The sequence below is a fragment of the Micromesistius poutassou genome (genome assembly GCF_964030765.1).
Source record: "Micromesistius poutassou genome assembly, chromosome: 13".
Taxonomy (NCBI): domain Eukaryota; kingdom Metazoa; phylum Chordata; class Actinopteri; order Gadiformes; family Gadidae; genus Micromesistius; species Micromesistius poutassou.
Window position 1 is genome coordinate 15,625,598 of NC_140283.1, and position 14,261 is coordinate 15,639,858.

Sequence of the window (14,261 nt, forward strand, 5' to 3'; positions counted from 1 at the left end):
TCAAAAGAAAGTTTTAATGTATCCTTGTTTCTCTCGTCCCCAGAGGAAACAAATTCTCCAGACGCTTGGTGATTCTATCCGATCCCCCTGGCTCTGTTGAAGATATAAGAGACTTCCGTTTGACTGGTAAGTCAAGCCTCTTCCACTATTGGCCCGGTGTTTTTGTGATTCACATTTCTGATTCAATGAACTGACTGTTTTTAAATAACAGATAACAAAATCTTTACTTCAAAATTGGTTCTCAAATGTATTCCATCCTATAGTCTAGTCTAGGATCGTTCATTTTGGATGTTAATACTAGAATGTACTATTCAGAAGGGGGTACGTGGTGTTCTACTCAGGATAAGCCGCTGCGAGGCTATATTGTGTCCAGTGAATGAAGCCCAGAGCTGTTGGGACCACTGGAGGTTCCTGGCCCATGTACAAGCTTCTTCCTTTGTTCTCTCTCCTTCCCGCCTGCCTTGGCTATAAATCTCTCTCTGTCTTTTATTTACAAGTTTGCCAAAATAAACACAAAGAGACAGGATGGATTTCTAGCTGTGTGTGTGTGTGTGTGTGTGTGTGTGTGTGTGTGTGTGTGTGTGTGTGTGTGTGTGTGTGTGTGTGTGTGTGTGTGTGTGTGTGTGTGTGTGTGTGTGTGTGTGGACAAACGTGTGAATACGGATAGTCTCTCTAGCGAGAGTCATTGTTAGATTGGCCACCCAATGTTTTCTTGAGATGTCTTTGGATTCTAGACATTAGTGTTCTACACAAAGTCTGAATAACATTATTTTATGCAAAATGTGTCCATTTACATTTGGGATATGTGAGTGTGATTTTCTTGGAAAGCTACATCATTATTATATATATCTTATATCAACGTCTATTGAACTTGAACTTTTAAGACCTTAAACTATTTCTACTAATAATACTATCATTTTGTAATCAGCCATTACCTAGCCATCAATTGTAGCCTATTAAGTCATGAAGTTATTGTATATATTAAGATTATTACCAGGACCCAGATGCCACGACTTGAATTACATCTAATAGACCATGATGATGATGATGATGATGATGAAAGAGAGAGAGGGAGGGGTGTTTGAGGTCGTAGTTCTGTCAGCAGGACGTGGGAACTGTACTTGCCTTGGAAACCACGTGGATGAAAAAACAAACAGTGACACGCTGGTAAACAGAGCGAAAACATTTGAGGTGGGGATCGAGCTTTGTAGGGAAGGAATGAGGAAACCCCGGCGGTCAGGAACATGTTCAGGCATGTTGAGGTTTATGTATGGATAGAGGATTTATTTTTCCTGAAAGTGAGAGCACATTATGTGGGGCAATTTATCGCTTGCTTGATTTGAGATTTGATACCTATGTGTACATCTGTAACATTTGTTGGCATTTTCACTCTAGGCTACTTTTGAAAGTTTGTTGCTACATGTCAGACATATTAAAGGTATTTATCTGTTTCTTTTAAAAATGTTGGCAAAAGCATGAATGTCCTTTTGTTGTGGGTTCTACTTGCTTTGTCCACAAATGGCAGCACAATTTCAGTTTACTTTTGTTTTGTGTATCCTGGTTTGGTTTAAATGTATGCTATTATGCTGATCTGTTACACTGTGTTTTCGTTTTCAGCAGTACATGGAGTGACTCTTTCTTGCATCATTTTAAAATGATTAGTACGATACACTTTGCTGTGTGCGGTCTCTTTCTCTCCGTTTCTCTTATACTCTGGCCTTTGTGATGATCTGTTGTTTTTGCTCTGGCTTGTGTAAACTCTTTGCATATTTATCCAAGATGGATGTATTTGCTTCCACGCCCAGGAATGGATTCCTTTTCTCTCTTACTGTTGTGATAACCAGGAACAAATTTGTGTTTGTTTATTTAATCAAAGATATGTTTTTCTCCTTTTTTGTTTGCTTTTCTCTGCCACAAACTATTTCTTTCTCGGAACCAAAGACATTAGTCAGTTGCCTTTGAGAAAACTTGAATACAGATTAGAATTTATTCTAACAAATAGATTTCCAACTTTGGAATAAACTACACAATATACCTCAGTAAACGCTTAACTTTTAAAATTTTCTGCTAATATGATTTGCCAGTTTCCTCAGTGCATGACCTTGGTGAACACCATTAGCGTTCTTTCCTTTCCCTTAGAAATAATTCCGACCCAACCAGTAATCACTAACTCACTTGCTATCTTGCTGCAATGGTAAACAATATTAAGTGTTCCCCTTGGGGCCTTCATTATTAAGGCCAGGATCAATAAAGCCATGCAAAGTACTCGGCTAACAGGAAATGTAGCACTCGAACAGGACAAGATAGACCATTGGGTAGTGGTGCGTCCTTGAAGCAAGACCCATCAGTGGAAATGCAAGGTCACGGAGGATCAATGAAAGGCTGGAGAACGAACCTGGCCCTCTTCCTCCTCCGAACACGCCCTCCCTTCCCTACCCCTCTTCCCGCTCCCCCCACCCCTTGTGCAGCCCTGGTGTGGTTGGGGCTGGAAACCGGCAGCTGTTGCGTTTCCCATGAAAGCACCTCAGAGAGCAAAACCGCATTACACAGAGGAAGTCACAGAGGTCTGTAAAAATCAATACCAAATCATCTCTCGGTTTTCGCTTGTGGTGCCATTTCTGATAGTGGACTGGGGAAACTGCATATGTAGACACCCGACTAGGAGCATTGTTTGGTTATAACATCACTTAAAACTAGGATGTTTGAGTTATATATTTAAAGCACCCTCTCCCCCCTTGAGTAAGCATTGGGTTGTGGCAATTTTTTTCTTTCTGTGTAGTCTGGGCTACCACAACACAACAGATGTTGACGTTTCAGCTCAAGTTTCCCATGTCCATCTAATACCCTCACCACTGGCCCTTGGTAGAACCCAGGTCAGTAGGTAACACGATGGCCCTTTGACATTCCCCAATGTCTTGTTCCAATAGGGGGCTCAGCGGTGATGGACTTGGGGGTATTCAGGTGCCTTTGGGGAGCCAGTCGTTCCCCTGGCTCTCTCTCAAAGTCCACCAGACTGTGGCCTTGTCCCCTGTGGACCCCCTGCTTGAGTTATCCCAGGCCTGTTTCAACTTAGTCATGGCAGGAATGTGCCAAAGCATGAGAAGGGGTCATAAGTCCTTATAGCCTGCAATGACTCACCCATACTGCCCCTTTCCCCACCCCCAGATCTCAGTCAAGGCTGCGTGAAAACGCACATGCTTTCCCATGCATGCAACCTCCACATCCTCCCCCCCCCCCCCAACCCTACCAGCTCAGCTCTGCAGAAGGCTATGTTTGGCCAGGCAAGTGCTAAAGAAGAAGGAATATTGTTTTATCCTTTTTAAAGTTTTGAGTGCAACCTTAATTATGAGGATCAGTTTTGTCTTCTTGGGCTTCTTTTAATGAAGAAACTTTGTCAAGGCTTCTGTTTCCCTATTGCAGGAAATAACCAAGACAACAGTTCTTCTTTATATATTGTTGTGCCCCCTCATCATCTCAGCATGATGGGATTATAAGGTCAAAGTCGTGCTAAGAGTAAATACCTCACGTGTGCCTTTTACATTGAGATCTCCTAGGAATTGCAGGGGAAAATGCTTACACTCGATTATGCAAACCAATGTATCGCAGTTGACTTTGAATGGAGATAACATTCCTGTGGTTTCATGAAAAGAATGTTCTGGATCCGTTGTCCCCGGTATAATGGTGTAATCAGAGACCCTCGACTTAATCTTCCGCCAAGCAGTGCTTCTATCCAGCCACCTATTTCATCAATGTTAAGTCAACCTCATCACGGACGCTTTGAAACAGGCTGTGCTTCAGAGCTGTTTCAGCCACCGCCACTTAAGCTGGATCATGGCAAAAGTCTGCATGCCATCTTCAAAAGCAAAAGTCGAGATTTGGAATTGCAATCTGAGATGCGGGCAGCGGGTCCAGCTGTTCTGCTGTTGACGGTGGGCCCCTCTGGCTCGGCTTTTGAATGACCGCAAGCTCTTGATCACTGTCATCAATGCATGAATGCCTTTATTCTATCCCGTCCGTACAGTTATTTCACTACTAGGGAAATGAGTAAGGATCTTAGTACTTTGTATGGAAATTAATGCATACATAACGTGAATTAAACATAGGGTGAAATAAGGAAGATGCATGACAATTCTGTGGGTACTGTGAGTCGTTGTTTTATTAGAGCAAACCTTAATTTGCATACCTGGTCTATATGGTCCCTTAGGATACATTTTTCTTGTTTCCAACAACCTACATCTTACCAAACCTTTTGCAGCTTTAATTTTTTTTTCAAGGTACAGTATGTCTGCCAAGGAATGTGTTAATGAATTAATGTTGGGTTGAGATTTGATTTTGTTAGATTATTATCGTTATATCTTTGTATATATGTATAGTTTTTTGTGACGTTAATACCAAAGTGTGTATGTGTGGTTTAATACATTCAATGAAGGCTCAGACCCATTTAATGCCAGCCCTGTGTGATAAGGGTTATTAAGTCAAACTGATTGATATGTTTCAATACGTGACTCGCAAACTCAAGTCTGGTTCTTGTCTCTCCAACAACCAGCTATATACTGTGTGTGTGTGTGTGTGTGTGTGTGTGTGTGTGTGTGTGTGTGTGTGTGTGTGTGTGTGTGTGTGTGTGTGTGTGTGTGTGTGTGTGTGTGTGTGTGTGTGTGTGTGTGTGTGTTTATCTCATTTGTTTACCTTTATAGAATTGCTTTATGAATTGGCGTTGTCTGCTGTGCAAACAATGTGTTTGCATGCAGATGCAGTGAACCACCCACTCAATGCCGATGACTAACATGACAGCAAGATCACCGTGGCAGATAACAGTCGGCCTACCAGGCATTTATTATCATGTCAATGATAAAGAGATAAAGACCTTTAATGTGGCGTTTAGACTGTGCCCATAAAGTCATTAAAACCTAATCTATGTCACGCCAATCTCGTCTGCAGTTCCATTTCCAATGAAGACTATAGGACTTTGCCTGAGCAATACATTGGTTTTGCCAAACTATTTTCCCAATGCAACAGAGTTCATCCCCCCTCTACTTTCATCATTGTCAATATCTCCAGGGAGTATATGGTGCTATTAACACATACACTAACAACCTTGAATGTTTGAGACCAAATAATTCACTTTTTATTTGCTATAAGCATTCCATACAAATGTAATACAATCAAATCTAGAGATGCCAAATGCCAATTTTTTTATTTTCTAACCGTACAGCCGTTCAAGTTTTCTGCTTGTAGTGTGTGTGTGTTATACTACATGTTCTATACAATTTAAGCTATTGCTGCAATTATATATCACACAATTGCAAGGTTTACGTTCTCTTGCTTTTACATTTGCGTATATGTTCTTATCCTATCCCATCCAACTCGTTCCTAATAAAATATCAGCATCAAATACACAAAGGTTAACAGTTGGGCTTATCGGATGAGCTTGGGCCGACATCCAGCTAGAAAACGGACGAAAGCCAGCGTGTCAGTAAAGGGAAAGGAGGATCCAACCATCTATTATTGATGAGAATGAAAGCGGACGCTTCCCACTAATGGCTAATCTCTCATTTGTGGGTTATGAAGCGTATATGTCCATATAGGAGTAACCCCTGCCTACCCCCCCCCCCCACCATCCCCCATCCCTGGGTTTGCATCGATCACCAAAGCTCCTTGGCCCATTTCCCCTCTGCGTAATGTTAATGCAATCTGGCAACCGCCCTCTCAGGGGGAAACCGGTATGTAGTCATAGGTCTGGAACAATCGGCAAAGAATGATAAACGGAGCCCAAACTGTTCTGTTGAATGACCTTTGTAGTCTTTAGAGCTCAACTAATGCTGCCCTCTCATCGATGATGTATGGGGAGGATTGTATTTACATCTTCTCTTATGGTTGTATTACATACATATTAAACTTTATGAAAATACATGCAGTAGGACATATATGTTTTGCAATTGAATAAATCTCAAGATTACATTATAATGGAATAATGTTAAAGAGTTCTGCCAAGGCAGTAACATTTTATGACTGCCCTGCCTGCAATTAATTAGCCTTTGTTTGCTTTGGACTTTGCTTTATGAATTCAACCCATCCATTAGAGGAGTGTGATGTGAAATTTCGATGTGCATCAATCTGCTTGTGTTTATTCCTTGTGTTTCTTTTTAAAAGTTTATTTATATTGCACATAATATGAATACATCACAATTACTGTCGTGGAGAGCCTCACAGGTCCCAGCTCAAGCAGGATTTGACCCAAAGCACAATGGAAAAAGGGATGCCCATATGTGGACTTCCACTAGGATGGCTCAGAGTGCAATAGATAGTGATGTTACAAATGCACTTTAAATCTGGAAGGATGTTCAACATGTTGAATTAAATAATAATGGGTGAATACAATTCAGTTAAATTAAAGTATAACAAATGACTACCTTAAATGACCCTTTAATCTGAAAACAAAATGTATTTTGGTCATGGCCAAAATAGTGTAACCCCCTCATAGCACAGCAGAGGTTATTCTTCTGGACTTATTTTACTTTATCTCTATGAATCATTTAGGCCAGCAACATCCTGTGATTATTCAATGCCAGCTATGACATTTTTTTTTCTCCCTCTAACTTGTAAAAAATGATCTACCAAAAGTGTTGCAGATTCCCTTCAAAGTCCTCATCTAGGCTAATGGCTTTCATTCAAGTAGATGGATTGTGTTTCCTCTCAGGCCAGAGGAGCAATGAACCTCATGAAGACTTTAGATCTGTCATCGGATGTCAAACTGCCAAAACCAAATTAGCTTTTTTTAGAAGACTGGCAACTAAGATGGAAAAACATGGAAACAAAAGGGAGAAAACTGGCACAGGGGTTTATATTGTCTAGAAATGGTAATATAATTTCTCTGTCCTGCCTCGGGTGAAATGGAGCCAAAGTTACAAGAAGTTAACTTCAATTGTCGAGCACTTAAATACCCCTAAACTCCAAGTTTAGTTCTAATGTAATATTATTGTCTCGGTGGTGGACTTTTTAAGTTGACTATTAATTTAGCAGATGTTTGATAGTTATGTAGCGGGTAGGGGCTTGAGCGTGTTGCTCGAGGACGCCGACGTGTTGTCCTTCGGCATTGAGGTTCGAACCCATAAACATGGCCTAAGCTATTCTACAGTGGCCTGCCGATAAGGGCAAACATTGATATTGTCCGCAGCCGTGCCCCTTTTTGCCTCATCCTCTGCCGCCTGCACTCTAATGCATGGGTTATGGCTTATTGACCGGCATGGAGAGTGAACCCCCCCGACCCACCCTCTGCAGACACAGCTTGCCGAGTTGTGCGTGCCTGCAGAAGATCGAATGGGAGCAGCTGGTGGATCCATGCTAATGGAGAGAATATGTGACTTGGTGGGGGGGAGTAATCATTGTCAAAGGCAGGTGTGTGTGTGTGTGACTCACTGACTGATTGACTCTATATGAAATATAGGTGTGTTGATCGCCTCAGCGATCGCCAAACCAGTGCAGAGCGCCAGTCAGGGGCCGTACTGGGAAGTCTACAGTATTAACAGTAGATTCCAGCCTGCAGTGGGATGGGTGGCCGGGGAGCGTGGCGTCCTCCGACTGTTGTGGTGTCCTGTTGCTGCACGTCTCCCTCAGACTCAGCTGCTGAGTGTGGAATGCAGAGCGCGGTGCCCATGCCCAGGCTCCGGCACGGCCCGCAGGCACCGCGCCGCTCTGCAGCCTGGGTGTTACCGGCTTAGCATCGCAGACCATACTTTCTGCATGACTAGCCGCATGGCTAGGTGGTGCTGGGGTACTGACGTGCCATTCCACTCCCTCCCTAAGGTCTGCACAGGTGCATTTAAGCAGCATCAGACGTCTTGATAAATGAAAGTAAAGATGTATTTTTATCTTTTTATGTGAGCATTTACAGAACGCTTTGTGATCATCTTCCATTGTGGATGTCTTGCATTGCAATGCATCTAAATGAACTTACACAAACCTTGTATCTGTGGCAGGCCTGTATAATAATTCCATTTAATCATTTCAATCATAACATTTTGATTTGGTAGCCCTGGTGATTCCAACTTGGTTAGGAGCAGCAGCAAAATGTTGTCACCTGCACACATGCTCCTAATTATCTTTCTAGGTCCCAAAGATTTAATTTGGAGAACATATGCGACCAAGCGGTTGCAATTCCGAGTCCTACCTACCTGCCTGTCTACCTACCTGCCTGTCTACCTACTTGCCTGTCTACCTACCTGCCCGGCTACCTACACATACTCTGCTGCTTGTGCAGTCATTGTTTATGTTTCCCACAAGGCTAGTTTTATTACTTAAAAAATCTAGCTTACTCTGCTTGGTCTCTCCAACTTACCTACCCTAGCTCTAATTGGTGCTTTATTTAGCCATTTCGAGTGTGTTGTTGACAAGTCAACGCCAAAAACGACTCTCTGCGAAACTGTTGTTTTTGTTTCACTTCTATGTGTTTTATTGGTTAATAATTATCGTGTTTGTTTGATTGCCATCATGCCAACTATGAGATGTTGCGGCGTGGAGATATGAACTGAACAAACCACTTCCCCTTTTAATATTCCCCAGGTGCAGCCAAAGCGTAACACTCAATTTACGGGAAGGAGTACGGCTCGTGTCGTTGATCGGTGAGTTTCAAATTCTCTTCCAATGGTGCTTCAAGTTGAGTTGTTGAAACTGATGAATGGGAGACTCAACCCAAAGGAGCGAAACAAACAAACAAACAGTCCCCCCCCCAAAAAAATCACAGGATTGTTTTCTAATAGGATTGTCTTACCACTTCCAAGACCTTAAAGAAACTCGTTAAAACACCTGGCAGCCTCTAGCCTTACCAAGCGCCTCCACCAACCAAATCATTGTTTAGGCTCAGAATCTTAATCCTGCATAATCATTGTCACACGCAGCTTAGGTGCCGGTGACTGGGCGTCGTAACCTGACTCCCCATGAATATTATGAATTTCAGCAAGCTAACTTGGGCTCTGACATCCTATTAATAGAATCCGTGCGGAGCGTGGGTGTCAAACTCTACGGCGCACACTTTTGTGTTCACCTTTTCTAATGACTCAATTTGTACACACGGCAAGGGAGAGCGCACTGTTTCACTCTGAAGTCTGCCTGGCGAGGAGGACGCCGTTTGCATGTCTGCGGCACTGATCATTAATGGCGCCGATGTGTTCTGCTAGGAAGAACAAATACCCTTTGTTGTCTATGAAGGAAAAATGTCAACAGTGTTATTCACAGCCTGTCAAAGCTTCTCATGTTATGTTTTGAAATCAGTGCGTAGACTATGTGACATTGTTTTAAGGTCAGAGATGGGCAGTTTGTAGACCTTACACCCTCATCTCTTCCGATTAATACGAGAGAGTGCAGAGTATACACCTTTTGGTGTGGGGGTGAGGGTGGTCGTGGCTTTCGGTTCCTATTACTGGTTTTGGTTGCTTGAGCCCATATATTGGTCTCATGCAAATATCACCAATGTGTTGTTTTAGGTATGTGTGCCAGCTGAATGCCTTCTATGTGCCCATCATGGCGTTTTCACTCTGCTGTGGTGCTAATTTGATATGGTGGGGTACTTTATTAGATATAGTGCTATAAGTGGGAAATGGAATCCATTGTTTTATAAAATTATTTTTTATTTATTAAGATACACAACGATTCCCTCTCTTATTTTCATTACATCACAACGTACATCATGTACGTGATGCATCACATGCTAATGTATGAAATATTCATCCTGGTGTCACAGTTCAATTTTCAAAAAGCTGTTGTGTTTGCTGTGGGCTCAATGACACTTGAAGAATCTCCCCCAGAACCGGAGGGTACAACGGGCCACCTCGTGGCTCATCTGGAGTGTGCTATCCGGGGAAATGAAGTCCAAACTGGACAGATCGAGTATCTCGGTCCGGCTGTCTGTGGGTGACAGCTCCATTAGTCTATCCGTACCCGTGACCAATGTGCCCCAGTTTGCCATGAAAAGTGGCCCACCCTGCATCTCTTTGAGGACTTACCAGTGAAACCAACTAATCCTAATATCCTGTCAATCAGTCAGTCATCTATTCATATTGCTCTTTTTGTGCTAATGACAAAACGAGGTGAACAGGGAAATGTTTGATTGGTCGAGTTAAACAAAAATACACACTACTTCATTAGAAGAATCTGAATACATAATGTATTTTTAATTTTTTCCCATTTTAATATTTTTCTAAATTCAAGCTTTGCCATTGGATCATTGTAGCCTCAATGACACGTTAAGTTGCGCGTGCGTCAGTGGAATTCTTGAGTCAGACTTTACAATCAGGCTGAATGCTGGTTTCTCACCACAAGGCTTGGCGAGGAGGTCGCTGTGATTGTAGAGGACAAAAACTGTTTTGATTATCATAATTGGGAACAACGCACAACAAAAGTGGATAGGATCAGTGGACAGTTATGCAACTGCAAGAAGTAAGGTCCCTTTTCCCTTGTCACTAAGGTATACTGCCCTATGTGGTTTGCGTACTAGCTTGTTGAAACAATTGGTCCAGTATGTACCACATAAGTTTTACTGTCCAACTACCTGAGAGTTTAAATTCCCAAAACAAAAGGATGAGTATTCAACACGACTGAAACATAATTTCCCCAATGTCTGCCAATGTCTCATGCTATTACCCTCTTACCTGTATGCTTCTGCCTGTGTTATTATATGGTCATAAAGTCCACAGACACCTTTTATTACAAGGAACTTACATGGGTAAAATATATATTTTGTAGCAGATGGTCAGAAGCCTTAATCAAATAGCCCTTAGCAGGGTTATTATAGGGCATCCTTAATAGCCACTATTCTATTGTTGATTCATAGGGTATCAGCCATTATGTTTCATTTGTAAATACTTTTTCAAAACCTCTCTCTGGAGACCAGGGATAATTGTGTTATAATGGTTGTGGTTCATAGATGGTTGAACAATAGCTAGGCGGAAGTGAATTTGCTCAAAAAGTCCCCACCGTCTTACGCAAATGTAAAAACCTGGCTTTTACCGATATATTGGCAACATAACACATTTATCTATTGTAATCTTGTTCACAATTTAATCTCTTTCACCAGAATGTAAATGCGACCGGGGTGGTGGCTCCGTCGGCTCACGGATGTACTCGGAGTGAATTATCATAAGCCGTCTTTTAGTATCATTATTTTTGTCCCTGAGTAATGCCAGGGCCATTTCATCACCCTGGGCACTTTATGACTTGAACCGCTATCACGTAACTAATGCCTGTGTATATTTTACTACAGGGCTCCTTCCTCTGACTCATTAAAGTGTGCCAGAGACCATCTTCGTCCGCCGCACTCTAGCCCTCCTGCTATCACAGGCAGGCTGGAGCTGTGCCTTCCATCGCGGTTAGGATTTAATAAGATCCAGTGACCTTGTGTGAAATATTCATCTTGGCTTTATTATTTTTGCCCTCCAGAAGAGGGAGGGAGGGTGGGCGAGGCCGACCACAGCAGCTTGAGTCTGCGCGGAGTCGCACGATATCTGGGATTTAATGCGTAGGCACGGCCTCTTTGGGGAGATGAATGATTGGCTCCTACTTGAAGAAGTACTCTTCTTATTCTTACGTCTAATGTGGAAGGCTTGGTCATTTTTGGAGAGGGAGAGGGAGATAGGGAGGGAGAGAGAGAGAGGGAGAGAGACTAGCTGAATGAAAGGAATACACATATCTGGCGGCGACCCTACAAATCACATAGCTGGTAGTACTAGTAATGATTGCCCTTCCAAGTGTGCTCTTGCCCTTGCTTTTATTTCTTGCCCTGGCTATAACTCTCATCTGTTCTGTGTGATCAGCTCTCTCTGCTTGATTGCCTGGTTGGATAACTACAAGTATTTATCCAGCCTGCTGCTTATCTGCATACCTATTGAGATCAGCCACATCGTATCTTATCATTTTACGTAGAACTACTCAAAAAAAAAAAAAAAAACACGCAGGAAAAATAATTGGTCAAAAGACAAGAAACCGTGCTTTAAAAGAAAAATATTCCAGTATTCTCAGCACTGTGATTTTCTTGTCATCAGCTGTGTCTGGCTGGTCTGTGTAAAGAGGTTACTTGTCAGTGGCACATCACAGGAAGTCTAATAATCACAGCACAGAAAATTGTGCCATGGATCTGTGTGTTTGGAGACTGGCACTTGTTTCTGGCATTTGGACCATTTGGGACATATTGGAAATATTCAGAAAGTAATTAAAGTGTATTCCATTCATTAACAGGAGCTAGCCTACTGGATTCCAGCATAAGTCAATGGAAGAGGCTGAAGGATAGCAAATGCTAACCCAGCAAACTACCTTGCTGCCCGTTTTGGACACACAATGATGAATTTTCCCTTTAAGAGTTTCCATTTAAGCATACTATTTTATTTTTATGTTTCTGAATTTTAGTTGCTTCATTGTAAAACAGCCTTAATAATGTTGTTGACAGCCTTTAAAGGGTGATTTGACACTTACCACATCTCTGGTAAAAACATAACTATGTGCCTTGTGAAAAACTATCACCTGGCATCAATTTGAGCTTGCCACAGTCAGTTTTTGGCACCGTCTGTGAGAAGGGTCTGGTAAGGTTTGGTAAGTCTTTAAACAGATGAGGCCCAACATTTAAAGACCGAAGGATAATGGTGACGTATTTGTTTAGAACTCAACAGCACTCTACTCTGATGCCTTTTGAACACTGGTTTCATTCCATAGAGGAATGAAGTGGTGCATGACTATCGCTGGCCCAGTGCTGACAATGCACTCTATACCATCTTGACATGTGAATAATGGGCAGCAATCTGCGATTGCTCCGAGATCTTGCTTGCGGGCCCGGTCATACTCAAAAGGCCTTAAAGACGGATGCATAAAAGCTTTTTTCTTAATGCTCCCTGTGGTTCCTCTGTCCGGTGAGAGGCTATTTGTGGAATGAGTGATATCTGCCATCCGTCAAGCCTGATTTATGTGGATTGCCTGGCAATGGGTCCCCCCCCCCACTGACTTCCCAACCTTTTACCTTGATTACATAACAACCCAATACAGATAGAAAACTGAGGAGGTCTGTGGCTAATACACGCTCAGCCATATTTAACAGGATTATATAAAGAGGAAACATGTGTTTATCTGTCCAACACCGCTGTCAAGGACATATAGGTCAAGATACCGCCATGGGAATTCTGTTTTTTTTTTCTTTTTTTGTGGTCGTTTTTTTTCTCTCTTTTTGTATGGTGGTTAAACTGCAGTAAAGCGGTAGCGCCAGAGGAATTTGTCACGGCGGAGAAGGATTCTTGACCCTCTATGGTTGGAGTAGAGGTCGGACTCTCGCATGCATGTTAACACACCACAGACGGCGAGATCACTTGCACTCGCTGTCAGATGAGACCCTTGTTATGAAGTATCATGTCATAGCAAGCAACAGTTGAATTGAAGACTGTATTTCCTCTGGCTGTTGCAGATGTGAGTGGAGTTGAGTATGATTTGTGATGGGTTATAATATGAATGTCATCGATATAGAGGAAAGTGAAATGCAATATTGGAAAAACATTCAAGTAGATCAACTTGCCTTGTATCAAACGTCCTTTCAGAATGTGTTCGGTATTTAGCCAATTCTAGGTGGTCTCCCAAAATGTCCTTGGTGCCAGTGGTAGTCAAAACATAGTCAGGTCAAAACATGAAGCTGTTGTCTATCTTTTACCTAAACATTTGTGAATGTGTGATGATCATTGTCCAGCACAACATCCATGCACTTTACAAATTTCACTTTTACAGACATTCATACCTCACCGCTTGACAATTCTAAGAACAATACCACAACAATACAATACCATCATTCCACTAATTGATGGCCGTATTCTTGCTTTGGTCACAGTAGACCAGTTGGCCCACTCTGTGCTGAGCCTGTTGGCCCCTGTGTTAACAGAGCTAGCTCAACGACTTGAGGGACAATAAAGCAGCGCGGCGATATCTCTTTATTTTGACTCCTCATTATCGTATTGAGCCACCCTCCCTCCCCGAGCGCCGACCGCGCCGAGGCGAGGGCTCACGTTGCCTTTGATCTGGTTAATTATTCTGCGAGGCTCGGAAGAAAAACGAGGGCACAGCGAGCAGCTACGCCACACCGTTGTCTCGTAGGAGAGATAGAGAGAGAGAGAGAGAGAGAGAGAGAGAGAGAGAGAGAGAGAGAGAGAGAGAGAGAGAGAGAGAGAGAGAGAGAGAGAGAGAGAGAGAGAGAGAGAGAGAGAGAGAGAGAGAGAGAGAGAGAGAGAGAGAGAGAGAGAGAG

General features: G+C 42.6%; 1 protein-coding gene across 2 annotated transcripts in view; it reads left to right on the forward strand.

The window, feature by feature from the left end:
- The window catches only part of peak1 (pseudopodium-enriched atypical kinase 1), a 76,318-nt gene that overhangs the window by 11,061 nt on the left and 50,996 nt on the right, over positions 1-14,261 (forward strand). The window contains exons 2-3 of one of the 2 annotated variants that reach the window (XM_084477596.1): positions 44-126; positions 8,560-8,618. The gene's annotated coding sequence lies outside the window, so the exon portion shown is untranslated. The remainder of the gene's footprint in view (positions 1-43; positions 127-8,559; positions 8,619-14,261) is intronic. The other variant, XM_084477597.1, reaches the window with a different exon arrangement.